We start from the raw sequence: 25,273 nt of genomic DNA, 5'->3' as shown, positions 1-25,273 counted from the left end.
CAATTTAGCTCTGATAAATTATTTTGTAAATTACACATTACCCCCTCCTTCCCTGGTCTTAGCTGTTCTTGCTCCAAAACTTTGCATGGTGTTGATGTCAAACTAACAGGCCCACACTTGTCTGGATGACTCTTTACCCTCTTCTGGACAGAGGTGTATTTGTTACTCTCCCATTCTGGGGACTATCCCTGATTTGCACAATTGTTATGCATTTTTCCTACTTGACTTGTTGTTCTGTGTGCCAATGCTGTTAATAGGCTAGGTAGATATCAGCTTTTCATTTTTCACTTGAATCACTATAGATTGTTATTTCACCTCAGATGATGTTGCGCCTAGTGCCCTACCCTCCTTTTCAATGGGAGTCCTGTCACTGCCCTTAATATCACATTGTTGTTGCTGTTAGATGCAGGAAATAAGATTTGCAGCATTTGAGACATCAGTAACTTTTGATCTATTTTTGCCTCAAGTGTGCAACTGTCCTAATTTGTTCTCTTTGTTATCCCTGGTTTCTGTGGCTTAAGTACCACTTACTATTATTGTTTAATTTCCTATGTGAAGGAGGTTTTTGGTCATTCTTACTTTATTTCTGCAGTTTTTAACCTCTGAAACATGCCTTTTCTCATCGCTTTTTTCCTGTTTGAATTTTGAATTTTAACTATGCCTTCTCTGCACTCAAGTCCCAGAGCTGCTTAGTCAGACTCAATTATTCATTTCCTTAGATTTCAAAGTTTGCATTTCTAAGCCTCAGAACCTTCATTCTAAACCTGGTTTTGTCTGTCGTGAAATGTAAAATGAGAAAAGTCAGCTCATGATCACACTTTATTCAAATTTTACTACATTTAAACCCATACAGGAGCCAAGTCTAAAACGGTCTTATATTTTTTCACTTTTGGGAAGAAATCCATCACATAGTATACCTCTATGAACATAAGTGGTAATTATCTTTCAATCTTTTGCTGGGAAGTTAAAGTCTCCCATAATTCCCATTATTGTTTACGTGTCTGATAACTGTACAGAGATAATTCACTATTAGACTGGAGCTAAGAGCAAAGAGCAGGCTAGCAAGGCTGTCTATCTTTAGCAGTGATTTGCACAAAACCACTCTTTTGCTGACCCATAACATTTAATTTCTCTATCCTCTGCTTCTTGCTAACACAAAGCACCATCTTATTCCATCCATTTGCCTTGGTTTCCAGCCTTCCTGAGATTTATCAGTACTTGTATGACATTCATGCCTTTGTTTCACCCTTCCTGTGTTGACACTTGTCATAACAGTTTTAGATCCTGAACATGATCATCTCAAAGTTTGCCTGACAGTTAGGTCTTCCTCACATTGTCATAGAGTATCAGGTCTCTACCACTTGAAATAGATTGGATTGGATTAGATTATTGGCACCGTCTCTTGTGCTGGTAGTCCATTATCTTCACAGTCCGTACAACTGGCCATCAGTGAACATGAAGTGGCCTTATCCTGCCCATTTACCTTTCTGGAAATCAGCCACTCTCTCTGCCTAGAACAGGGAATGGATTTTCCTCACCTTTCTTCAAAAGCTCTGAAGTTTTCTGTGATCTTTCCAATTGTATGGTATGATAAGCTTTTGCTGCCACTGAAGGGTAGAAGTCATTATGAATAGTGCCAACAAAACAGAAACATAACAATGAAAACGATATTTTAATTCAGAATAGGTATTTGAAAAGTTCACCTTTTCTAGCACAAATGGGGAAAAGAAAAAAAGGAAGGAAAAAAAAAAAAAAGCAGTCCTAAAACATCAAAACTGTGGCCAAAGAATTAGAAGAAACACTATTTTTCCAAAGCTGCAATGTTTTCCATTCATCTGGCTGGGCCAGCAGAGCACTGGAGACCTGGATGCACTGTACTCATGGCTGGTTCCCCTAAATGACCTGCAGGGAGATCTTCTTATCTCTATCCCTCTGTTTCTCCTTTCAATCTCTGTTTTGTCTGTTTGTATCAGTAGCTCTCAAATCGCCACTGATATATGCACGTGCAGCACCCAGCACAACCTTGTTTCAGGCTCCAGCGGGACCTTTAGGCATTACCATCCTGTAAACAAATAACAATGATAGTGAGTGTAATTACAATCGTCAAACTATTCCAGCTCCACATCATTAGCCATGCCCTGAGCTAAATAACATTTTAATCAGTTCGATATGTCATCTGTGGCTTTCTTCACTGTCACTTGCAATCCAGCAAACTCCTTCCTTCACGTTTCTAGATTAGACAGAGGGTTCTCAACTGCAGACATCCAATTCCCTGTTCAGGAAGCAGCGAGACCTTTCCTCTTCTCACAGATTTAAGATGATAGCCAAGCATCATGAGACACAGTGCGTATGTCTCCTAGGCCCATCCCATGAGAGCAGGACATTTACCACACATGAGAAGAAGACTTAATGCAGTGGCAAAGCAAAATACTCAGTGTCAAAGCCATGTCGAGATGATCATTAAAGACAGATCAAAATTACCCAATACAGGAGGAAAATCTATCGTTTGTAGAAGATTATGTTCTCTGATTATTAGTTTCAAAATTAGTTTTTCCTTTGGATTTGCTCTGAACTTAAACTTAGTTTGGAATGCCTTTGGTTTTGAATATTTCTGAAATCGTATTACTTCTCCTAAGTAAGTTGCTAGTCTGTTCTATTTACGTGAAATTCGAATAATATTGCGAAGTATCTGCCATCAGTTTTACTGTGTGCCAGGCTGAGTTCCCTGATGAATTTCAAATTTCAGATATGAAACGGTAAAGGTTAAAAAAAAAAATGTTACAAAGGGTACTTCATGCAGTAGCATAAACTTCTGTTTTCTCAAAACTTGTATCAGTTCATCTCACCAGGACCAGCAGGGGAAGCACACTCTGCCTAGGCACTGGCAAAGGGACACAGTGAGAGTGTAGGGTCTCTTGCTGGGGCCATTCAAAATTTGACTGTACAAGCCCCTGAGCAATATGACAGGGCTTTAAAAATGGCCCTGCTTGAAGTACGCGGGTGATCTGGAGACCTCTAAGGTGCTTTCCAACAAAAGCTTTTCTATAATTGTATGAAATCACCTGCAATAGATTAACCCTGGTCATTATTCCTATCACAGGAAATAACTGTGACACCTGGGTAACAGGTGAGCTTACTGCGACACCAGGGAGAGCCTTCCTGTACTTAAAGGCAACCTGTAGGAAAGCTGTGGAGGGAGTCTTTATCAGGGCCTGGAGTGACAGGACAAGGAGTAACCGCTTTAAACTGAAAAGTAGCACCCAGAAAGAACGGAGTCACGCAACAGGATTCATTTCCAAAGAGCAGGGCCTTGAGCGGGTATATCACAATGACAGAGTTCATTTCCTTCCCAGTAGCTGGCACGTGCCGTTTTTTGGGATTTCGGGGCTACAGTGAGCTGCTAAGAGGGATGTCTTAGCTCTTGCAGGGCAGTGCTTCCACTAAGGCCAGGACTTTTCTGCATCTTCTACTGCCCTGCAAGCGAGGATGCTTGGGGCACACAGGAAGCTGGGAGGGGACACAGCTGCAGGGATTCCATAAGACACAAGCAAATGCAGCCTTGGCTTGGTGACACTTTCTCTTGATTACTGCTCAACACAAATTACCTCGAGCAAGTCTACTGTGAGGACTAAAGGAAAGAGACGTATGGATGCTGCTAAGCTCTTCTAGCTTGTACCAGGTAGGAAAGATACCTCTGTAGCAGGCGTGAAGAGGATAGCACTAATTAATTAGATGAGAAGCGGAGGAAAGGCACTTAGAGGTAGTGAAAAGCAGTTAATGTGATGTTCCGGGGAAGCTTCAGTCTGCTTAAGGAGTGGCAAGAACAAGCCTAAAGTCATAGCCAAATACAAGAAAGAGAGGAGGACACGCAGCATGAGAAGCTCCCGAGAGAAAGGAGCTCTGTTTTGGGTAAAAATCAGTCCCTTTTTCTATCATGGAGACATCCAAGGGCGTAGGACACGTGCACTTCAGGGAACCAAGAGATGCTGTGCATTTCTCTCGTCCCCCTGACACAGCCACTAGGTGACGATGCTTCCAATTCTCTCTAAAGAAACCTTGCTTTCTCAGGCCCAGGTGTCCAGCTGCACACCAAGGACGTCCCTGGCTCCCAGGCACAGTTCCCAGGCCCAAGGCCGAGCTCCCCTCAGAACCCCCATTCCAGCAGACCTTGCTCCTGGCATTGTGGAGCAGCCATTTCATGTCAGCCTTTTCTCCTGGCAGTCAGCTTAGCGCCGTAACCTCTGCCATCGGGGCGCCCGAGAGCCGTGTGAGGTCAGCAGAGAGTCACTGTCAGCCTTTGACCTCACAAAGGTGGGTGGCCATAAGTGCCCTGAGCGTCCAGCTCGCATTGAGTACTGCTGGTGGCACTCGAGGCGTGGAGGTCTGCATGGTGCAATGGGAGACGCCAATGTCCTGCTGCTGGAACAAGAGGCGCTGATGTGCTGCTGGTGCAGGAGGAGACGTGAAGGTGCTGCTGCTTAGAGGTGCTGAGGAGCGGGCAGCCTCAGCGGGCAGCTGAATCAGAGGGCAGGGAAGCTAAGCAGCTTCCTTCTCTGGGGAAGGGGGCACAGAGAAAGTGATTGGAAATGGGGTACAAGCCTTCAGCCTCTAAAAGCAATCCCTCAGATGTTTAGGCATAGTAAAGTTAGGTATATCTATTTGACTCTAGACCCCAACATGTTTGTTAGTGTTCTGGTTTGTCCACTGCTTTCTTGTGGGGGATTTGAGTTGGCCATTAGTGTTTAGGTGATGCTGACTTCATATCTATGGTGCACTTTATTCTTAAAATGGGAAGTTTCTACCAATTTCCCATCCAAACTTGCTCATAAGCCAACTGCAGTCATCATTTCAGATGTGTCTCCCAACTTACACATTTCCTATTTCTCCTTGATATTTACTCAAGAAATTCATTTACGTAGAGACAACATATTCTTCTCTCAACTGGCCTCTGGCTGGGCAGAATGATGTCCTTTCATTCCCTTCCAGGCAATAGGCAACTTGTTCCTTCTGTCTTGTGAACTCTTCCTCCTAAGTTCAATGTGAATACAAGTGGCAGAACTGTGCCTCATGTCCCAAATGAGTGTCAGGGCTGCTGTGAGATGCTGTGCATTTCTCTCGTCCCCCTGACACAGCCACTAGGAGACGATGCTTCCAATTCTCCTTTCAATCTCTGTTTTGTCTGTTTGTATCACTAGCTCTCAAATCGCCACTGATATATGCACGTGCAGCACCCAGCACAACCTTATTTCAGGCTCCAGCTGGACCTTTAGGCATTACCATCCTGTAAACAAATAACAATGATAGTGAGTGTGGAGGTTCTCATGGTGCAATGGGAGACGCCGATGTCCTGCTGCTGGAACAAGAGACGCTGATGTGCTGCTGGTGCAGGAGGAGACGTGAAGGTGCTGCTGCTTAGAGGTGCTGAGGAGCGGGCAGCGTCCGTGCCGGTGGCTGAGCATGCTACTCTTAATTAGTGCTCTACCCTTCCTATCTTTTTACTAAGGTGGGTAGAGAGAAATGCCCATATCTGTTTATTTCCTGGTAAGAAATGTAAGAGCCTTGTATCTGCATATTCAGCAGATTCATCCCAGCGCCCTTGGTACTGGCGATCTGTGTTGATCTGTAATAAAGAGCAATCGGTAGCACACCAAGTCTCCGTGACCTTGCATCTAACAGAATCGTCCAAATCCCTGTTGTGATCTCTCTCTAGCTGTGGGCTGGCTAAGCTGTCTGTTGGATGGTGAAAATGGGAAATGATTGGGATGGGAAATGATGAGTGGGCCGAGAAATCATTGCTGGGATGGGAAGACTTCCTTGGGGTGGAAAGCCATTGGGCTAGGAACTCAAAGAGATGGGAAATCTTCCCTGGGTTTGAAATCCTTGGGAAGCAAAAGCGTTGGGATGGGAAATCACTCCGGGGATGGGGAAGTATTGGGATGGGAAGTCTTTAATGGGGCGGGTAACATTCCCTGGGGAAGGAAGTACTTGGAAAAGTAATCAGAGAGATGGGAATTCTTTGGGATGAGATCTCTTTGGATTAAGAAACGCTTTGTGTCGATGGGAAATATCTCGTATGGGAATCTGTTATCATGTGAAATTGTAAGGATGGGAAATGACCGTTAGGATGCAAAGCTGGTACTGGGACGGGAAATGCTTGGGACGGGGAAGTGTTGGTGTGAAACCGTCCTGGGCATGGCAAATGATGCGTGGGAGGGAAAGCCTGATGGGGATGGAAAAGTCTTGCGATGGGAAGCCTGCTTGGGTCCAAAAGCTGCAGTCCTCACCAAGATGGCGGCGAGGGGCTGGTCAGCCGTTGGGACGGAACGGCCGTTGCCCGCGTTCCCCAACCGACCGCCCCACTCTCCAGCCACCATGGCAGGTACAGCAGCCGGCTCCCGCTCCTCCCGGGGCTGCGGCCCTGCTGGCGAGCCCAGCGCCCCAGATCTCACCCCAGCGCCCTTTTTCCCACAGAGGGTTTCCCCAGACGGCTTCCGCGGCTTCCGCAGACGCAAAACTCCCCCTTCGTCGTCCCAGCCGTGCCGCCAACGGTGGCTGCGTGGCTGCTGCCCTCCCTCCCCGGAGCGATGGCGCTGCCCTTGCAGCCCCCGCAGGTACCCACCCTCCCCTACGCGCTGCCCCAGGCCACCGTCTGGCACGTGGTGCCGGGGGTCCAGGGGCAGGTGCTGCAGCTCCCCGCCGGGGTGCAGCTGGCACCTGGGGGGCACCTCCCACCCGAGGGGCACCACCTGCAGCTTGGGCAGCTCCCCGCCGTGGGGCAGCTCCCTGCTGTGGGGCAGCTCCCCCACACCGCTCCTCCCTGGGCCCCCGTCTACCAGTGGGGACAGCCCGTGGGGACGGGGACGGTGCTGCCCCAGGATCCCCTCTGGCTGGGGCCCGGGGCCGTGCTCCATGGGGAGCTCCTGCACCCCGCAGGCACCTGCCTGCTGCAGGCCCCTGCCCACCCCGGCCCCCCACCCCTCCTCGTCCCGGGGCCTCCGCTGCGGGGGCAGGCGCTCCCCGCGCCCCGCACCCTGACCAGCAGCCGGGGGCAGCTGCCGGAGCCCTGCGACCACGCCGTGGGGCTCAGCGAGGACCAGGGGCCCCCGCTGCCCGGCCCCACTCCCCCCGAGCCTGCCCAGGCTCCAACGACCGCCAGCACCCAGACGGTGACGCCCGACGGTGAGTTTGGGGCTGGCACAGCCGGCCGCTGGGCGCCCCACACCCAGGAGCCATGGGAAAGCTGGCATCGCCCATCCTGGGGGATTTGCTTGCTTTTTCCTCAGTGGCGACAGTTGCAGAGGTGCCTGAGGAGCCCCTGGAGCTGCTTGAGCTGGGCCCCGATGCCTTCGCCGAGGCCTTTCCCCAGCTGGCAGGGGACAGCCAGCAGCTGCAGCACCTGCAGGACCAGCTCCCGGCCGACCTGGACATCTCCGGCTTGGAGGAGCTGCTCAGCTGGCTCGATGCCGTGGAGCCCCAGGACGCCTTCCCCGGTGTCCCCAGCAGTCCTGTGCTCAGCCGCTTCCTGTCTGAGCTGCCCGACCTCTGCGAGGACATGGAGGAGCCGAGCACACAGGGACTGGCAGCCACCAGAGCGCTGGGTGAGGTACCCTCAACCCCTGGGGTGCACCCCGAGAAGGTGCAGGGTGGGCGGGCGGTGCAGCCCCCTGCTGTGCCGGCAGCGAGCTCCCCCCTCAAGCCTGCAGCCAGTCCCCAGCTCAGTGCCCTCAGGAGACCCCTGCCCAACCCTCCCTTCACTCTCCCCAAAAGGCCCCCCCACCCTGAATTCCCCACTGCCCTTAGCAGACCCCTGCCCAACCCTCCCTCGCGTCCCCTCAAGAGACCCCCCGACCCTGAATTCCTTAATTCCCTTAGGAGACCCCTGCCCAAGCCTCGCCTGAGTCCCCTCAAGAGCCCCCCCGACCCTGAATTTATTAGTGCCCTTAGGAGACCCCTGCCCAATCCCCCTCTGGGTCTCCTCAAGAGCCCCCCCGGCCCTGAATTTATTAGTGCCCTTAGGAGGCCCCTGCCAAATCCCCCTCTGAGTCCCCTCAAGAGCCCCCCGCCTGCCCCTGCGCCCACCGGTACCAAGTGGGGGGCCAAGCGCCCCGCGCCCACCAGCACCCCCAGCACAGCGCAGAGCTCCCAGCACAGGAGGCCGGCGACGGAGAAAACCCCCGGCAAGGAGAAGACGACGCTGCTGGGCCAGGGTGGCCAAGGCCCCAAGACGCTGTGCCAGGGGAAGACGGGTGGCCACAGCGCGGTGGCTGGCAGCAGCGGCCAAGCGGGCGGCGGCAGGCAGCAGCCGGCGAGCGACAGCACCAGGGCGCCCAGCAAGAGGGCCCGAAGCCCGGGGGCTGCTGGGGGGCAAGGAGCAGCGGCACCGCCTCCCCGGAGAGCGCTGCTGCTGCTGGAGCCCCCCCCCATTAAGCCCCGTGCCCGTGCCCGTGCCGTGCGGGCCCAGGACAGGCTCCGTCCCCAAGCCATCGGGGTCAAGACGCTGCAGCGCCAGCACCCGGGGACAAAGACCCCCAGCGAGACTTTGCAGCCGCTGGGGGCCAGGGCGAAGGCGCTGGGGCCAGTGCGCCAGCCGCCCTGTGTGCAGCCGCAGCCCACCTCCAGCGGCCCCAGCAGCATGCCCAGGGCCCCGCCGACGGTGCCAGGCTCCAGCGCTGTGCCCGCTGCCCCCCGGCCCCCAGGTGGCGACAAGGCCCAGGCGGTGCCGGCACCACCAGGCAGCACGGCGCGAGCGTGGAGAGCTCCCCTGCAGCAGGCGCCAAGAGCGCCGTGCCTGCCAGCCGCGGGGGGCCAAGCGCAGCGGGAGCCTCTGCCCACGCAGCCGCGCACGCTGCAGCATCCGGCACAGCCCCGCGTGGACTACGTGCCCTGCGTGGGGCCCTGGGCGGGCGGCGACGCGGCGCCCACGCCGCTGGAGGAGCAGGAGGCGTCGGTGCCCATCACGCCGCAGCAGCGTCCCGAGCGGGAGCGCCTGAAGAAGCTGGCCCAGGAGGAGCGGCAGCGGGCGGCCCACCAGATGAAGATCGGCCCCGTGCAATTCTTCGTGCAGCGGCAGAAGGACCACGCCATAGCCAAGTATTACGGCTACCCGTGACCCTGCGCTCCTCGACGGCCCCCGCAGCACCCGGGCCCGCTCAGCATGCAGGCACAGAGACCTCTGCAGGCGCCTGCTCCAGCTTCAGCCACGCTCCTCAGCCCTTGCCCCTCTCGCTTGCCCTCTCCCTTCTCCAGTGCTGGAGCTAGGCAGTGTTTGCCACTGTCAGGGATGGGCAACTGGGGCAATGGGAAATGCGCGCGTCACGAATGAACGTTGCAATGGGAAGCTGTTGGGATGTTGGCAATAGCTGGGGTGGGAAAGGTTGGGCGTGGGAACTGCTTGTTGGGACACCAAATGGCTGAGATCCCAAACTTCTTTCTTCTTTCGGGTCATTTCTCTTATTTAGTGCCTTCCTTATTAAATTCCTCTAGTGTAGGTGTTCACTCAGCAAGGCCTCTGCCTGCAGCTGTTCTGGCACTGAGATGCTGAGGGGATTTCATGCAGCCCGCTCCCGCTGCCCATGCTCAGTCCGTGCATGGATGTGGGCATGGCCAGCACGGACGGGAGAAAATGGGTGGACGGCTGGGTGGATGGGAGGGTGATGGGAGTTGGGAATTCAGCCTTGGGATCAGACACGGGAGGTTGTTGGGATAGGAAATGATCAGTGGGATGGGAAGTCACGATGGGGATAGGAATTCATTAGAATAGGACAAATTGGTTTCATTTTTATTTATTATTTTATTAATTTTATTTATTTATTTTATTTATTATATTTATTAATTTTATTTATTAAATTTACTTTATTGACTGTGTTGTACAGGATGGCATTTTTTTAGGTTCTCTTCCTTTTCTACCCTATTAAACTCTCTTTATCACAACGCACTGCTTTGTACTTCATTTTTCCTTCCGAGTCGTTCTGGATTCACTCAGGATGGGGGGGACATTTGTGAATGCCTGTGTGCTTCAGATCCAAGGTCACCTTTGCCCTCAACTCAAGATACATATTTGCATCTGTTGTCATGATACAAAATTAACAACAACAAAATAAAAGTTAACTACTTCCGAGCACCAGCTGTACGTTTGCTGGGTCTGCTCTATGCATTTTGAAGACCATTCAATACTATTCAGCACCTTCAGGAGGAAATGTGTGGTTCTAGGGAAATGCATCTTGATCTGATGCAAACCTGCGACGCACCCTGCAGCCCCTGCAACCCCTGTGATTTTACCTGCAGCCCCTGCAACCCCTGTGATTTTACCTGCAGCCCTTCCAACCCCTGTGAGGTTACCTGCAGGCCTTCCAACCCCTGTGAGGTTACCTGCAGCCCCTCCAACCCCTGTGAGGTTACCTGCAGCCCCTCCAAGCCCTGTGATGTTCCCTGCAGCCACTCCAACCCTGGGACAGGCCCTACAGCTGGCTCCTGTACTACCCCGTTGCCGTATCAGTCGCCAATACACACAAGATGAAGGAATGGATGCAGAAGTCATCTCGTTTAGGCAGGGAAGAAAGTCCTCCGAAGACGGGGAAGGAGCAATAGGCAGGCGAGGCAGGCGACCCCAATGTAGGGCCATCCCAGGGAAGAGGAGGCTGTTATAAAATAGAAAAGAGAGAAAAGCAGCAGTAAGCAGGTGATCCCCATCCCTGGGCGAGCTGCGAGACATGGGACAAGATTTCAGCTGTCATGCAGGCGAGCACATTGTCACCTGGCTGCTGCGATGCTGGGATAACAGCTCCGGGAGCCTGGAATCGGAGGGCAGGGAAGCCAAGCAGCTGGGATCCTTCTCTGGGGAAGGGGGCACTGAGAAAGCGATCGGAAACGGGGCACAAGCCTCTGGAGGCGGCGCCTGTCAGGCGTGAAGGAAAGGGATCCCTTCCAGGAAGATGCTGTGGGGTTGCTGAGGGTCGAAGAACAGCAGGTGTTGGCTGCTCCCACCGTGCTGCAGCAGCGGCAAGGGAGAGACGTGGTGGTTTTCCTCAGCTGGGCAGCTGAGCTCCACCTCAACCGCTCTCTCCCTGCCCCTCCTCAAACGGAAAGGGGAGAAAATAGGATGGAAAGGGCTCAAGGGCTGAGAGAAGGACAGGGAGATCACTCCACAATGATCGTCACGGGCAAAAGAGGCTCAGCAGAGCCTGTTCCAGTCCAGCCCGGGCCTGCTCCTGCGGGGGCTCTCCCCAGGCCGCGGCCTCCTCCAGGCCACATCCACCTGCTCCAGCGGGGGCTCCTCCACGGGCTGCAGCGTGGAGATCTGCTCCGTGTGGGACCCGTGGGCTGCAGGGGGACAGCCTGCTCCACCAGGGGCCTCTCCCCAGGCCGCAGGGGAACTGCTGCTGTGAGCCTGGAGCACCTCCTGCCTCCTGCTGCACTCACCTTGGGGGCTGCAGAGAGGTTTCTCACTCCTCCCTGACCCAGACGCTGCTGTGCAGCAGGTTTCTTTCCCTTTCTTAGGTGGGCTCTCACACAGGCGCAAACGTCATCCTTTTTGTCTCAGTTCTGGGCATCAGCGGGTCCCTCTGGAGCCTCCTGGAACCGGCCCTTATCTAACATGGGGCAGCTGCTGCATTCTCCTCACAGAGGACACCCCTGCAGCCCCCCGCTACCAGAACCTGTCCTCGTAAACCCAACACAAGACACCGACTGAGCCTCCCTGATTCCCAGCAGGTGGGTCAGGCTGGGAACCCAGGCCAGTGCCCGGCAGACCCTCCTGGGCCTTGAAAAGCAAGCTTTATGGGGACGTGGCACCCAGAAAGAACGGAGTCACACAACAGGATTCATTTCCAAAACCGTCTCATAGACACCTGGGCCAAAGAGCAGGGCCTTGAGCGGGTATATCACAATGACAGAGTTCATTTCCTTCCCAGTAGCTGGCACGTGCCGTTTTTTGGGATTTCGGGGCTACAGTGAGCTGCTAAGAGGGATGTCTTAGCTCTTGCAGGGCCGTGCTTCCACTAAGGCCAGGACTTTTCTGCATCTTCTACTGCCCTGCAAGCGAGGATGCTTGGGGCACACAGGAAGCTGGGAGCGGACACAGCTGCAGGGATTCCATAAGGCACAAGCAAATGCAGCCTTGGCTTGGTGACACTTTCTCTTGATTACTGCTCAACACAAATTACCTCGAGCAAGTCTACTGTGAGGACTAAAGGAAAGAGACGTATGGATGCTGCTAAGCTCTTCTAGCTTGTACCAGGTAGGAAAGATACCTCTGTAGCAGGCGTGAAGAGGATAGCACTAATTAATTAGATGAGAAGCGGAGGAAAGGCACTTAGAGGTAGTGAAAAGCAGTTAATGTGATGTTCCGGGGAAGCTTCAGTCTGCTTAAGGAGTAGCAAGAACAAGCCTAAAGTCATAGCCAAATACAAGAAAGAGAGGAGGACACGCAGCATGAGAAGCTCCCGAGAGAAAGGAGCTCTGTTTTGGGTAAAAATCAGTCCCTTTTTCTATCATGGAGACATCCAAGGGCGTAGGACACGTGCACTTCAGGGAACCAAGAGATGCTGTGCATTTCTCTCGTCCCCCTGACACAGCCACTAGGTGACGATGCTTCCAATTCTCTCTAAAGAAACCTTGCTTTCTCAGGCCCAGGTGTCCAGCTGCACACCAAGGACGTCCCTGGCTCCCAGGCACAGTTCCCAGGCCCAAGGCCGAGCTCCCCTCCGAACCCCCATTCCAGCAGACCTTGCTCCTGGCATTGTGGAGCAGCCATTTCATGTCAGCCTTTTCTCCTGGCAGTCAGCTTAGCGCCGTAACCTCTGCCATCGGGGCGCCCGAGAGCCGTGTGAGGTCAGCAGAGAGTCACTGTCAGCCTTTGACCTCACAGAGGTGGGTGGCCATAAGTGCCCTGAGCGTCCAGCTCGCATTGAGTACTGCTGGTGGCACTCGAGGCGTGGAGGTCTGCATGGTGCAATGGGAGACGCCGATGTCCTGCTGCTGGAACAAGAGACGCTGATGTGCTGCTGGTGCAGGAGGAGACGTGAAGGTGCTGCTGCTTAGAGGTGCTGAGGAGCGGGCAGCCTCCGTGCCGGTGGCTGAGCATGCTGCTCTTAATTAGTGCTCTACCCTTCCTATCTTTTTACTAAGGTGGGTAGAGAGAAATGCCCATATCTGTTTATTTCCTGGTAAGAAATGTAAGAGCCTTGTATCTGCATATTCAGCAGATTCATCCCAGCGCCCTTGGTACTGGCGATCTGTGTTGATCAGTAATAAAGAGCAATCGGTAGCACACCAAGTCTCCGTGACATTGCATCTAACAGAATCGTCCAAATCCCTGTTGTGATCTCTCTACAGCTGTGGGCTGGCTAAGCTGTCTGTTGGATGGTGAAAATGGGAAATGATTGGGATGGGAAATGATGAGTGGGCCGAGAAATCATTGCTGGGATGGGAAGACTTCCTTGGGGTGGAAAGCCATTGGGGTGGGAACTCAAAGAGATGGGAAATCTTCCCTGGGTTTGAAATCCTTGGGAAGCAAAAGCGTTGGGATGGGAAATCACTCCGGGGATGGGGAAGTATTGGGATGGGAAGTCTTTAATGGGGTGGGTAACATTCACTGGGGAAGGAAGTACTTGGAAAAGTAATCAGAGAGATGGGAATTCTTTGGGATGAGATCTCTTTGGATTAAGAAACGCTTCGTGTCGATGGGAAATATCTCGTATGGGAATCTGTTATCATGTGAAATTGTAAGGATGGGAAATGACCGTTAGGATGCAAAGCTGGTACTGGGACGGGAAATGCTTGGGACGGGGAAGTGTTGGTGTGAAACCGTCCTGGGCATGGCAAATGATGCGTGGGAGGGAAAGCCTGATGGGGATGGAAAAGTCTTGCGATGGGAAGCCTGCTTGGGTCCAAAAGCTGCAGTCCTCACCAAGATGGCGGCGAGGGGCTGGTCAGCCGTTGGGACGGAACGGCCGTTGCCCGCGTTCCCCAACCGACCGCCCCACTCTCCAGCCACCATGGCAGGTACAGCAGCCGGCTCCCGCTCCTCCCGGGGCTGCGGCCCTGCTGGCGAGCCCAGCGCCCCAGATCTCACCCCAGCGCCCTTTTTCCCACAGAGGGTTTCCCCAGACGGCTTCCGCGGCTTCCGCATACACAAAACTCCCCCTTCGTCGTCCCAGCCGTGCCGCCAACGGTGGCTGCCTGGCTGCTGCCCTCCCTCCCCGGAGCGATGGCGCTGCCCTTGCAGCCCCCCCAGGTACCCACCCTCCCCTACGCGCTGCCCCAGGCCACCGTCTGGCACGTGGTGCCGGGGGTCCAGGGGCAGGTGCTGCAGCTCCCCGCCGGGGTGCAGCTGGCACCTGGGGGGCACCTCCCACCCGAGGGGCACCACCTGCAGCTTGGGCAGCTCCCCGCCGTGGGGCAGCTCCCTGCTGTGGGGCAGCTCCCCCACACCGCTCCTCCCTGGGCCCCCGTCTACCAGTGGGGACAGCCCGTGGGGACGGGGACGGTGCTGCCCCAGGATCCCCTCTGGCTGGGGCCCGGGGCCGTGCTCCATGGGGAGCTCCTGCACCCCGCAGGCACCTGCCTGCTGCAGGCCCCTGCCCACCCCGGCCCCCCACCCCTCCTCGTCCCGGGGCCTCCGCTGCGGGGGCAGGCGCTCCCCGCGCCCCGCACCCTGACCAGCAGCCGGGGGCAGCTGCCGGAGCCCTGCGACCACGCCGTGGGGCTCAGCGAGGACCAGGGGCCCCCGCTGCCCGGCCCCACTCCCCCCGAGCCTGCCCAGGCTCCAACGACCGCCAGCACCCAGACGGTGACGCCCGACGGTGAGTTTGGGGCTGGCACAGCCGGCCGCTGGGCGCCCCACACCCAGGAGCCATGGGAAAGCTGGCATCGCCCATCCTGGGGGATTTGCTTGCTTTTTCCTCAGCGGCGACAGTTGCAGAGGTGCCTGAGGAGCCCCTGGAGCTGCTTGAGCTGGGCCCCGATGCCTTCGCCGAGGCCTTTCCCCAGCTGGCAGGGGACAGCCAGCAGCTGCAGCACCTGCAGGACCAGCTCCCGGCCGACCTGGACATCTCCGGCTTGGAGGAGCTGCTCAGCTGGCTCGATGCCGTGGAGCCCCAGGACGCCTTCCCCGGTGTCCCCAGCAGTCCTGTGCTCAGCCGCTTCCTGTCTGAGCTGCCCGACCTCTGCGAGGACATGGAGGAGCCGAGCACACAGGGACTGGCAGCCACCAGAGCGCTGGGTGAGGTACCCTCAACCCCTGGGGTGCACCCCGAGAAGGTGCAGGGTGGGCGGGCGGTGCAGCCCCCTGCTGTGCCGGCAGCGAGCTCCCCCCTCAAGCCTGCAGCCAGTCCCCAGCTCAGTGCCCTCAGGAGACCCCTGCCCAACCCTCCCTTCACTCTCCCCAAAAGGCCCCCCCACCCTTAATTCCCCACTGCCCTTAGCAGACCCCTGCCCAACCCTCCCTCGCGTCCCCTCAAGAGACCCCCCGACCCTGAATTCCTTAATTCCCTTAGGAGACCCCTGCCCAAGCCTCGCCTGAGTCCCCTCAAGAGCCCCCCCGACCCTGAATTTATTAGTGCCCTTAGGAGACCCCTGCCCAATCCCCCTCTGGGTCCCCTCAAGAGCCCCCCCGGCCCTGAATTTATTAGAGCCCTTAGGAGGCCCCTGCCCAATCCCCCTCTGAGTCCCCTCAAGAGCCCCCCGCCTGCCCCTGCGCCCACCGGCACCAAGTGGGGGGCCAAGCGCCCCGCGCCCACCAGCACCCCCAGCACAGCGCAGAGCTCCCAGCACAGGAGGCCGGCGACGGAGAAAACCCCCGGCAAGGAGAAGACGACGCTGCTGGGCCAGGGTGGCCAAGGCCCCAAGACGCTGTGCCAGGGGAAGACGGGTGGCCACAGCGCGGTGGCTGGCAGCAGCGGCCAAGCGGGCGGCGGCAGGCAGCAGCCGGCGAGCGACAGCACCAGGGCGCCCAGCAAGAGGGCCCGAAGCCCGGGGGCTGCTGGGGGGCAAGGAGCAGCGGCACCGCCTCCCCGGAGAGCGCTGCTGCTGCTGGAGCCCCCCCCCATTAAGCCCCGTGCCCGTGCCCGTGCCGTGCGGGCCCAGGACAGGCTCCGTCCCCAAGCCATCGGGGACACGACACTGCAGCGCCAGCACCCGGGGACAAAGACCCCCAGCGAGACTTTGCAGCCGCTGGGGGCCAGGGCGAAGGCGCTGGGGCCAGTGCGCCAGCCGCCCTGTGTGCAGCCGCAGCCCACCTCCAGCGGCCCCAGCAGCATGCCCAGGGCCCCGCCGACGGTGCCAGGCTCCAGCGCTGTGCCCGCTGCCCCCCGGCCCCCAGCTGGCGACAAGGCCCAGGCGGTGCCGGCACCACCAGGCAGCACGGCGCGAGCGTGGAGAGCTCCCCTGCAGCAGGCGCCCAGAGCGCCGTGCCTGCCAGCCGCGGGGGGCCAAGCGCAGCGGGAGCCTCTGCCCACGCAGCCGCGCACGCTGCAGCGTCCGGCGCAGCCCCGTGTGGACTACGTGCCCTGCGTGGGGCCCTGGGCGGGCGGCGACGCGGCGCCCACGCCGCTGGAGGAGCAGGAGGCGTCGGTGCCCATCACGCCGCAGCAGCGTCCCGAGCGGGAGCGCCTGAAGAAGCTGGCCCAGGAGGAGCGGCAGCGGGCGGCCCACCAGATGAAGATCGGCCCCGTGCAATTCTTCGTGCAGCGGCAGAAGGACCACGCCATAGCCAAGTGTTACGGCTACCCGTGACCCTGCGCTCCTCGACGGCCCCCGCAGCACCCGGGCCCGCTCAGCATGCAGGCACAGAGACCTCTGCAGGCGCCTGCTCCAGCTTCAGCCACACTCCTCAGCCCTTGCCCCTCTCGCTTGCCCTCTCCCTTCTCCAGTGCTGGAGCTAGGCAGTGTTTGCCACTGTCAGGGATGGGCAACTGGGGCAATGGGAAATGCGCGCGTCACGAATGAACGTTGCAATGGGAAGCTGTTGGGATGTTGGCAATAGCTGGGGTGGGAAAGGTTGGGCGTGGGAACTGCTTGTTGGGACACCGAATGGCTGAGATCCCAAACTTCTTTCTTCTTTCGGGTCATTTCTCTTATTTAGTGCCTTCCTTATTAAATTCCTCTAGTGTAGGTGTTCACTCAGCAAGGCCTCTGCCTGCAGCTGTTCTGGCACTGAGATGCTGAGGGGATTTCATGCAGCCCGCTCCCGCTGCCCATGCTCAGTCCGTGCATGGATGTGGGCATGGCCAGCACGGACGGGAGAAAATGGGTGGACGGCTGGGTGGATGGGAGGGTGATGGGAGTTGGGAATTCAGCCTTGGGATCAGACACGGGAGGTTGTTGGGATAGGAAATGATCAGTGGGATGGGAAGTCACGATGGGGATAGGAATTCATTAGAATAGGACAAATTGGTTTCATTTTTATTTATTATTTTATTAATTTTATTTATTTATTTTATTTATTATATTTATTAATTTTATTTATTAAATTTACTTTATTGACTGTGTTGTACAGGATGGCATTTTTTTAGGTTCTCTTCCTTTTCTACCCTATTAAACTCTCTTTATCACAACGCACTGCTTTGTACTTCATTTTTCCTTCCGAGTCGTTCTGGATTCACTCAGGATGGGGGGGACATTTGTGAATGCCTGTGTGCTTCAGATCCAAGGTCACCTTTGCCCTCAACTCAAGATACATATTTGCATCTGTTGTCATGATACAAAATTAACAACAACAAAATAAAAGTTAACTACTTCCGAGCACCAGCTGTACGTTTGCTGGGTCTGCTCTATGCATTTTGAAGACCATTCAATACTATTCAGCACCTTCAGGAGGAAATGTGTGGTTCTAGGGAAATGCATCTTGATCTGATGCAAACCTGCGACGCACCCTGCAGCCCCTGCAACCCCTGTGATTTTACCTGCAGCCCCTGCAACCCCTGTGATTTTACCTGCAGCCCTTCCAACCCCTGTGAGGTTACCTGCAGGCCTTCCAACCCCTGTGAGGTTACCTGCAGCCCCTCCAACCCCTGTGAGGTTACCTGCAGCCCCTCCAACCCCTGTGAGGTTACCTGCAGCCACTCCAACCCTGGGACAGGCCCTACAGCTGGCTCCGGGGACTACCCCGTTGCCGTATCAGTCGCCAATACACACAAGATGAAGGAATGGATGCAGAAGTCATCTCGTTTAGGCAGGGAAGAAAGTCCTCCGAAGACGGGGAAGGAGCAATAGGCAGGCGAGGCAGGCGACCCCAATGTAGGGCCATCCCAGGGAAGAGGAGGCTGTTATAAAATAGAAAAGAGAGAAAAGCAGCAGTAAGCAGGTGATCCCCATCCCTGGGCGAGCTGCGAGACATGGGACAAGATTTCAGCTGTCATGCAGGCGAGCACATTGTCACCTGGCTGCTGCGATGCTGGGATAACAGCTCCGGGAGCCTGGAATCGGAGGGCAGGGAAGCCAAGCAGCTGGGATCCTTCTCTGGGGAAGGGGGCACTGAGAAAGCGATCGGAAACGGGGCACAAGCCTCTGGAGGCGGCGCCTGTCAGGCGTGAAGGAAAGGGATCCCTTCCAGGAAGATGCTGTGGGGTTGCTGAGGGTCGAAGAACAGCAGGTGTTGGCTGCTCCCACCGTGCTGCAGCAGCGGCAAGGGAGAGACGTGGTGGTTTTCCTCAGCTGGGCAGCTGAGCTCCACCTCAACCGCTCTCTCCCTGCCCCTCCTCAAACGGAAAGGGGAGAAAATAGGATGGAAAGGGCTCAAGGGCTGAGAGAAGGACAGGGAGATCACTCCACAATGATCGTCACGGGCAAAAGAGGCTCAGCAGAGCCTGTTCCAGTCCAGCCCGGGCCTGCTCCTGCGGGGGCTCTCCCCAGGCCGCGGCCTCCTCCAGGCCACATCCACCTGCTCCAGCGGGGGCTCCTCCACGGGCTGCAGCGTGGAGATCTGCTCCGTGTGGGACCCGTGGGCTGCAGGGGGACAGCCTGCTCCACCAGGGGCCTCTCCCCAGGCCGCAGGGGAACTGCTGCTGTGAGCCTGGAGCACCTCCTGCCTCCTGCTGCACTCACCTTGGGGGCTGCAGAGAGGTTTCTCACTCCTCCCTGACCCAGACGCTGCTGTGCAGCAGGTTTCTTTCCCTTTCTTAGGTGGGCTCTCACACAGGCGCAAACGTCATCCTTTTTGTCTCAGTTCTGGGCATCAGCGGGTCCCTCTGGAGCCTCCTGGAACCGGCCCTTATCTAACATGGGGCAGCTGCTGCATTCTCCTCACAGAGGACACCCCTGCAGCCCCCCGCTACCAGAACCTGTCCTCGTAAACCCAACACAAGACACCGACTGAGCCTCCCTGATTCCCAGCAGGTGGGTCAGGCTGGGAACCCAGGCCAGTGCCCGGCAGACCGTCCTGGGCCTTGAAAAGCAAGCTTTATGGGCACGTAGCACCCAGAAAGAACGGAGTCACACAACAGGATTCATTTCCAAAACCGTCTCACAGACACCTGGGCCAAAGTGCAGGGCCTTGAGCGGGTATATCACAATGACAGAGTTCATTTCCTTCCCAGTAGCTGGCACGTGCCGTTTTTTGGGATTTCGGGGCTACAGTGAGCTGCTAAGAGGGATGTCTTAGCTCTTGCAGGGCAGTGCTTCCACTAAGGCCAGGACTTTTCTGCATCTTCTACTGCCCTGCAAGCGAGGATGCTTGGGGCACACAGGAAGCTGGGAGCGGACACAGCTGCAGGGATTCCATAAGGCACAAGCAAATGCAGCCTTGGCTTGGTGACACTTTCTCTTGATTACTGCTCAACACAAATTACCTCGAGCAAGTCTACTGTGAGGACTAAAGGAAAGAGACGTATGGATGCTGCTAAGCTCTTCTAGCTTGTACCAGGTAGGAAAGATACCTCTGTAGCAGGCGTGAAGAGGATAGCACTAATTAATTAGATGAGAAGTGGAGGAAAGGCACTTAGAGGTAGTGAAAAGCAGTTAATGTGATGTTCCGGGGAAGCTTCAGTCTGCTTAAGGAGTAGCAAGAACAAGCCTAAAGTCATAGCCAAATACAAGAAAGAGAGGAGGACACGCAGCATGAGAAGCTCCCGAGAGAAAGGAGCTCTGTTTTGGGTAAAAATCAGTCCCTTTTTCTATCATGGAGACATCCAAGGGCGTAGGACACGTGCACATTTCTCTCGTCCCCCTGACACAGCCACTAGGTGACGATGCTTCCAATCCTCTCTAAAGAAACCTTGCTTTCTCAGGCCCAGGTGTCCAGCTGCACACCAAGGACGTCCCTGGCTCCCAGGCACAGTTCCCAGGCCCAAGGCCGAGCTCCCCTCCGAACCCCCATTCCAGCAGACCTTGCTCCTGGCATTGTGGAGCAGCCATTTCATGTCAGCCTTTTCTCCTGGCAGTCAGCTTAGCGCCGTAACCTCTGCCATCGGGGCGCCCGAGAGCCGTGTGAGGTCAGCAGAGAGTCACTGTCAGCCTTTGACCTCACAAAGGTGGGTGGCCATAAGTGCCCTGAGCGTCCAGCTCGCATTGAGTACTGCTGGTGGCACTCGAGGCGTGGAGGTCTGCATGGTGCAATGGGAGACGCTGATGTCCTGCTGCTGGAACAAGAGGCGCTGATGTGCTGCTGGTGCAGGAGGAGACGTGAAGGTGCTGCTGCTTAGAGGTGCTGAGGAGCAGGCAGCCTCCGTGCCGGTGGCTGAGCATGCTCCTCTTAATTACGGCTCTACCCTTCCTATCTTTTTACTAAGGTGGGTAGAGAGAAATGCCCATATCTGTTTATTTCCTGGTAAGAAATGTAAGAGCCTTGTATCTGCATATTCAGCAGATTCATCCCAGCACCCTTGGTACTGGTGATCTGTGTTGATCTGTAATAAAGAGCAATTGGTAGCACACCAAGTCTCCGTGACCTTGCATCTAACAGAATCGTCCAAATCCCTGTTGTGATCTCTCTACAGCTGTGGGCTGGCTAAGCTGTCTGTTGGATGGTGAAAATGGGAAATGATTGGGATGGGAAATGATGAGTGGGCCGAGAAATCATTGCTGGGATGGGAAGACTTCCTTGGGGTGGAAAGCCATTGGGGTGGGAACTCAAAGAGATGGGAAATCTTCCCTGGGTTTGAAATCATTGGGAAGCAAAAGCGTCGGGATGGGAAATCACTCCGGGGATGGGGAAGTATTGGGATGGGAAGTCTTTAATGGGGTGGGTAACATTCACTGGGGAAGGAAGTACTTGGAAAAGTAATCAGAGAGATGGGAATTCTTTGGGATGAGATCTCTTTGGATTAAGAAACGCTTCGTGTCGATGGGAAATATCTCGTATGGGAATCTGTTATCATGTGAAATTGTAAGGATGGGAAATGACCGTTAGGATGAAAAGCTGGTACTGGGACGGGAAATGCTTGGGACGGGGAAGTGTTGGTGTGAAACCGTCCTGGGCATGGCAAATGATGCGTGGGAGGGAAAGCCTGATGGGGATGGAAAAGTCTTGCGACGGGAAGCCTGCTTGGGTCCAAAACCTGCAGTCCTCACCAAGATGGCGGCGAGGGGCTGGTCAGCCGTTGGGACGGAACGGCCGTTGCCCGCGTTCCCCAACCGACCGCCCCACTCTCCAGCCACCATGGCAGGTACAGCAGCCGGCTCCCGCTCCTCCCGGGGCTGCGGCCCTGCTGGCGAGCCCAGCGCCCCAGATCTCACCCCAGCGCCCTTTTTCCCACAGAGGGTTTCCCCAGACGGCTTCCGCGGCTTCCGCAGACGCAAAACTCCCCCTTCGTCGTCCCAGCCGTGCCGCCAACGGTGGCTGCCTGGCTGCTGCCCTCCCTCCCCGGAGCGATGGCGCTGCCCTTGCAGCCCCCGCAGGTACCCACCCTCCCCTACGCGCTGCCCCAGGCCACCGTCTGGCACGTGGTGCCGGGGGTCCAGGGGCAGGTGCTGCAGCTCCCCGCCGGGGTGCAGCTGGCACCTGGGGGGCACCTCCCACCCGAGGGGCACCACCTGCAGCTTGGGCAGCTCCCCGCCGTGGGGCAGCTCCCTGCTGTGGGGCAGCTCCCCCACACCGCTCCTCCCTGGGCCCCCGTCTACCAGTGGGGACAGCCCGTGGGGACGGGGACGGTGCTGCCCCAGGATCCCCTCTGGCTGGGGCCCGGGGCCGTGCTCCATGGGGAGCTCCTGCGCCCCGCAGGCACCTGCCTGCTGCAGGCCCCTGCCCACCCCGGCCCCCCACCCCTCCTCGTCCCGGGGCCTCCGCTGCGGGGGCAGGCGCTCCCCGCGCCCCGCACCCTGACCAGCAGCCAGGGGCAGCTGCCGGAGCCCTGCGACCACGCCGTGGGGCTCAGCGAGGACCAGGGGCCCCCGCTGCCCGGCCCCACTCCCCCCGAGCCTGCCCAGGCTCCAACGACCGCCAGCACCCAGACGGTGACGCCCGACGGTGAGTTTGGGGCTGGCGCAGCCGGCCGCTGGGCGCCCCACACCCAGGAGCCATGGGAAAGCTGGCATCGCCCATCCTGGGGGATTTGCTTGCTTTTTCCTCAGCGGCGACAGTTGCAGAGGTGCCTGAGGAGCCCCTGGAGCTGCTTGAGCTGGGCCCCGATGCCTTCGCCGAGGCCTTTCCCCACCTGGCAGGGGACAGCCAGCAGCTGCAGCACCTGCAGGACCAGCTCCCGGCCGACCTGGACATCTCCAGCTTGGAGGAGCTGCTCAGCTGGCTCGATGCCGTGGAGCCCCAGGACGCCTTCCCCGGTGTCCCCAGCAGTCCTGTGCTCAGCCGCTTCCTGTCTGAGCTGCCCGACCTCTGCGAGGACATGGAGGAGCCGAGCACACAGGGACTGGCAGCCACCAGAGCGCTGGGTGAGGTACCCTCAACCCCTGGGGTGCACCCCGAGAAGGTGCAGGGTGGGCGGGCGGTGCAGCCCCCTGCTGTGCCGGCAGCGAGCTCCCCCCTCAAGCCTGCAGCCAGTCCCCAGCTCAGTGCCCTCAGGAGACCCCTGCCCAACCCTCCCTTCACTCTCCCCAAAAGGCCCCCCCACCCTGAATTCCTCACTGCCCTTAGCAGACCCCTGCCCAACCCTCCCTCGCGTCCCCTCAAGAGACCCCCCGACCCTGAATTCCTTAATTCCCTTAGGAGACCCCTGCCCAAGCCTCGCCTGAGTCCCCTCAAGAGCCCCCCCGGCCCTGAATTTATTAGAGCCCTTAGGAGGCCCCTGCCCAATCCCCCTCTGAGTCCCCTCAAGAGCCCCCCGCCTGCCCCTGCGCCCACCGGCACCAAGTGGGGGGCCAAGCGCCCCGCGCCCACCAGCACCCCCAGCACAGCGCAGAGCTCCCAGCACAGGAGGCCGGCGACGGAGAAAACCCCCGGCAAGGAGAAGACGACGCTGCTGGGCCAGGGTGGCCAAGGCCCCAAGACGCTGTGCCAGGGGAAGACAGGTGGCCACAGCGCGGTGGCTGGCAGCAGCGGCCAAGCGGGCGGCGGCAGGCAGCAGCCGGCGAGCGACAGCACCAGGGCGCCCAGCAAGAGGGCCCGAAGCCCGGGGGCTGCTGGGGGGCAAGGAGCAGCGGCACCGCCTCCCCGGAGAGCGCTGCTGCTGCTGGAGCCCCCCCCCATTAAGCCCCGTGCCCGTGCCCGTGCCGTGCGGGCCCAGGACAGGCTCCGTCCCCAAGCCATCGGGGACAAGACGCTGCAGCGCCAGCACCCAGGGACAAAGACCCCCAGCGAGACTTTGCAGCCGCTGGGGGCCAGGGCGAAGGCGCTGGGGCCAGTGCGCCAGCCGCCCTGTGTGCAGCTGCAGCCCACCTCCAGCGGCCCCAGCAGCATGCCCAGGGCCCCGCCGACGGTGCCAGGCTCCAGCGCTGTGCCCGCTGCCCCCCGGCCCCCAGCTGGCGACAAGGCCCAGGCGGTGCCGGCACCACCAGGCAGCACGGCGCGAGCATGGAGAGCTCCCGTGCAGCAGGCGCCCAGAGCGCCGTGCCTGCCAGCCGCGGGGGGCCAAGCGCAGCGGGAGCCTCTGCCCACGCAGCCGCGCACGCTGCAGCGTCCGGCGCAGCCCCGCGTGGACTACGTGCCCTGCGTGGGGCCCTGGGCGGGCGGCGACGCGGCGCCCACGCCGCTGGAGGAGCAGGAGGCGTCGGTGCCCATCACGCCGCAGCAGCGTCCCGAGCGGGAGCGCCTGAAGAAGCTGGCCCAGGAGGAGCGGCAGCGGGCGGCCCACCAGATGAAGATCGGCCCCGTGCAATTCTTCGTGCAGCGGCAGAAGGACCACGCCATAGCCAAGTATTACGGCTACCCGTGACCCTGCGCTCCTCGACGGCCCCCGCAGCACCCGGGCCCGCTCAGCATGCAGGCACAGAGACCTCTGCAGGCGCCTGCTCCAGCTTCAGCCACGCTCCTCAGCCCTTGCCCCTCTCGCTTGCCCTCTCCCTTCTCCAGTGCTGGAGCTAGGCAGTGTTTGCCACTGTCAGGGATGGGCAACTGGGGCAATGGGAAATGCGCGCGTCACGAATGAACGTTGCAATGGGAAGCTGTTGGGATGTTGGCAATAGCTGGGGTGGGAAAGGTTGGGCGTGGGAACTGCTTGCTGGGACACCAAATGGCTGAGATCCCAAACTTCTTTCTTCTTTCGGGTCATTTCTCTTATTTAGTGCCTTCCTTATTAAATTCCTCTAGTGTAGGTGTTCACTCAGCAAGGCCTCTGCCTGCAGCTGTTCTGGCACTGAGATGCTGAGGGGATTTCATGCAGCCCGCTCCCGCTGCCCATGCTCAGTCCGTGCATGGATGTGGGCATGGCCAGCACGGACGGGAGAAAATGGGTGGACGGCTGGGTGGATGGGAGGGTGATGGGAGTTGGGAATTCAGCCTTGGGATCAGACACGGGAGGTTGTTGGGATAGGAAATGATCAGTGGGATGGGAAGTCACGATGGGGATAGGAATTCATTAGAATAGGACAAATTGGTTTCATTTTTATTTATTATTTTATTAATTTTATTTATTTATTTTATTTATTATATTTATTAATTTTATTTATTAAATTTACTTTATTGACTGTGTTGTACAGGATGGCATTTTTTTAGGTTCTCTTCCTTTTCTACCCTATTAAACTCTCTTTATCACAACGCACTGCTTTGTACTTCATTTTTCCTTCCGAGTCGTTCTGGATTCACTCAGGATGGGGGGGACATTTGTGAATGCCTGTGTGCTTCAGATCCAAGGTCACCTTTGCCCTCAACTCAAGATACATATTTGCATCTGTTGTCATGATACAAAATTAACAACAACAAAATAAAAGTTAACTACTTCCGAGCACCAGC

Source organism: Anser brachyrhynchus (genome assembly GCF_964034855.1).
Source record: "Anser brachyrhynchus genome assembly, chromosome: 20".
Classification (NCBI taxonomy): domain Eukaryota; kingdom Metazoa; phylum Chordata; class Aves; order Anseriformes; family Anatidae; genus Anser; species Anser brachyrhynchus.
The sequence above is the reverse complement of the archived record's forward strand: the minus strand, read 5'-3'. Positions refer to the sequence as shown.